This window comes from Pinus tabuliformis, chromosome 2_2 (genome assembly GCF_031772625.1).
Source record: "Pinus tabuliformis cultivar Carrire ecotype Pingquan chromosome 2_2, CPIR1, whole genome shotgun sequence".
Taxonomy (NCBI): Eukaryota; Viridiplantae; Streptophyta; class Pinopsida; order Pinales; family Pinaceae; genus Pinus; species Pinus tabuliformis.
The window spans coordinates 800,599,723-800,602,586 of record NC_142300.1 but is presented as its reverse complement, the minus strand read 5'-3'; the positions used below and the strand labels follow the sequence as shown (position 1 = coordinate 800,602,586).

The 2,864-nt window shown below is 42.7% G+C and overlaps 1 pseudogene; it reads left to right on the top strand.

Annotated features, from left to right (window-relative positions):
* Positions 1–1,576: 1,576 nt before the first annotated feature.
* Positions 1,577–2,590, top strand: LOC149195172 (25S ribosomal RNA; annotated as a pseudogene).
* Positions 2,591–2,864: the final 274 nt, after the last annotated feature.

The following is a 2,864-nucleotide window of genomic DNA, read 5'->3' as shown; positions in this document are numbered from 1 at the left end:
GTACTTTGAGAGCCATTGACATTACTGGTGGTTTCTCTCACACTTGTTAACAGTTTACATCATTGACTTGTAATCAAGTGGTTTCTACCATGTTCAACTTCAACACATTCATTCGCATGGATAGAATCGTACTATTTCGGGAAGTAGAAATGAAGACCCTGGATCTAGTTTCCGCCATCCAGGCTACGAGGAATTTTGTATTCATTATACTGTGGACTATTCATAAACAGATGTCTGCATCCATACTGTGTCTACATGTGTCTATACTTGTGATATATTACAATATCATTCCTATATCAGAGCAGTAGTTAGTTTTCTAGTTAGTTTTGATCTGAGTATGGGAATTCCTACCTCAGCAATGATATGATCTCATATATATATTTTGCATTTAATGTTTTTACAGGTTCCAACCGGGCTCTCCACAAGATTATCCTCGAAATGATAAAGTACTTCACTCTTCCTAGATGATAAATGAAATCCTCATCTACTACAAACTTCACACTTTAGGGGGCAATCTGTTACACAAAAATATCATCACCATGACTATTTGTAGTCAATATGGGCCTATCATCACTTATACTATCCTCCTAAGCAAGTCTCAAACCTCATCTCTTCATGTCAAGCTTTGAAAATGAGAGAAAGACATTAAAAATCAACAAAGCTCTGGTTCCACACTTTCTCTCACTGTTGCCTGCGGTCCTGCACCCCCTGTCCACAATACCTGCGAACCTGCCCGCTCTGTCCCTAAAGGAGTGGGTGCGGACCCCTGTGAAATTCAAAAAGGCGCAAGTTTATTCTAAAAAAACTCACTTTGGGTTAGTTCTAGATGATTCTAGAAGGAAATTTGACGTGGATTGTTCGCTCTTAGGTGGTTCATGCATCCCAAAAGAGAAGGAGCTAATCCCTTGATGAGAGGAGTTATCCCTTTGAAAGAGGGCTTTATCCCTTTGAAGGAGGACCTAGTAACTTCCCTCCATTGCACTATAAATTAAGGCATTGGAATGGTTGCTAGGGAGGTTAGAAGCTGAACATTTTTGAGGGTAAATGCTGGTGGAATTGAGACTTCCTAGTTAAGCTTGAGAGGAGAGATCACATACCTTTTGGCTTCATTGGGAAGAGAGTGAAAACTTGTCAAAGTAGAGGAGACTTCTTGTTGGACCCTGGGAGGAGCTTGTACCACATCAAGGCACAGGTTGTAAAGTTCTTCTTTGATTTGAATTAATACAATCGGATCCATTTTTCTCAACAAATTGGCTTATGTCATTTGTTTCATGAATTCCTTGATCATCATGATAAGTATGCTTTATGATATTGGCTTTTCAGGTGTTGTTTAATTTGTTTGCTTGTTTGTGTTTCCAGATTCACTACAAAGGAGCTCATTTGGGTCAAAGGAGCGAGGCTTCCACAAACTTGCATTCGACCCAAGGTAGGCCTAAAACACTTGCTTGCCTTTGTTTATAAATTGCATATTTAGAGAAGATAGTTTTTGATTGGCTTGCTTGTCACCAGATATCATTAGATTCTAGGAAGGTCTATCTTGTCCGCAAGATCGACTCATTTCGTGTGACAGGCTTGGCAGAATCAGCGGGGAAAGAAGACCCTGTTGAGCTTGACTCTAGTCTGACTTTGTGAAATGACTTGAGAGGTGTAGAATAAGTGGGAGCCGTTTTCGGCGCAAGTGAAATACCACTAATTTTAACGTTATTTTACTTATTCCGTGGGGCAGATATGGCACTGCCCCTGTTTTTGGCCTTAAGGCACATTTCGGTGGGTTGATCCAGGTGGAAGACATTGTCAGGTGGGGAGTTTGGCTGGGGCAGCACATCTGTTAAAAGATAACGCAGGTGTCCTAAGATGAGCTCAATGAGAAGAGAAATATCGTGTGGAACAAAAGGGTAAAAGCTCATTTGATTTTGATTTTCAGTAAGAATACAAACCGTGAAAGCATGGCCTATCAATCCTTTAGATTTTTGGAATTTGAAGCTAGAGGTGTCAGAAAAGTTATCGCAGGGATAACTAGCTTGTGGCAGCCAAGCGTTCATAGCGACGTTGCTTTTTGATCCTTCGATGTCGGCTCTTCCTATCATTATGAAGCAGAATTCACCAAGTGTTGGATTGTTCACCCACCAATAGGGAACGTGAGCTGGGTTTAGACCGTCGTGAGACATGTTAGTTTTACCCTACTGATGAAATACACCACAATAGTAATTCAACTTAGTACGAGAGGAATCATTGATTCACACAATTGGTCATCGCGCTTGGTTGAAAACCCAGTGTCGCGAAGCTACCATGTGTCGGATTATGACTGAACGCCTCTAAGTCAGAATCCACGCTAGAAGCGGTGCATGTCACTCTTTGACTATATCTTGACCCACAGTAGGGGTGTCGCTTTATCGTCCCCAGGGGCCCGTGTCATTTGCAAACCATGACCGTGAAGCATCTCGGTCGGGGCAACTTTGAAGTTCAATTCCAAACGGTCGTTGAGAAGAATCCTTTGCAGACGACTTAAATACGCGACGGGGTATTGTAAGTGGCAGAGTGGCCTTGCTGCGATGATCCACTGAGATTCAGCCCTTGGTCACCTTGATTTAGAGCTTCGCTCTTATCACAAACAAAATCCGGGCAACCCTCTCCTCCATATGGCAATTTTTCATTGCTTGGGGGTGGGAAATTTGGGGTTTCCACACCGTGACAGAAAAGGCGCTAAAGCCTGGGAAAATTGGGGTTTCCATGTCGTGCCCCGGCGCCCAAAATTTGGGGTTTCCACCCGGCGCCTAAAATTCGGGGCTTCCATGTTGTGCCAAAAATTTGGGGTTTCCACCCAGCACCTAAAATTCGAGGGTTCTGCCTGGCGTAGAAAAAAA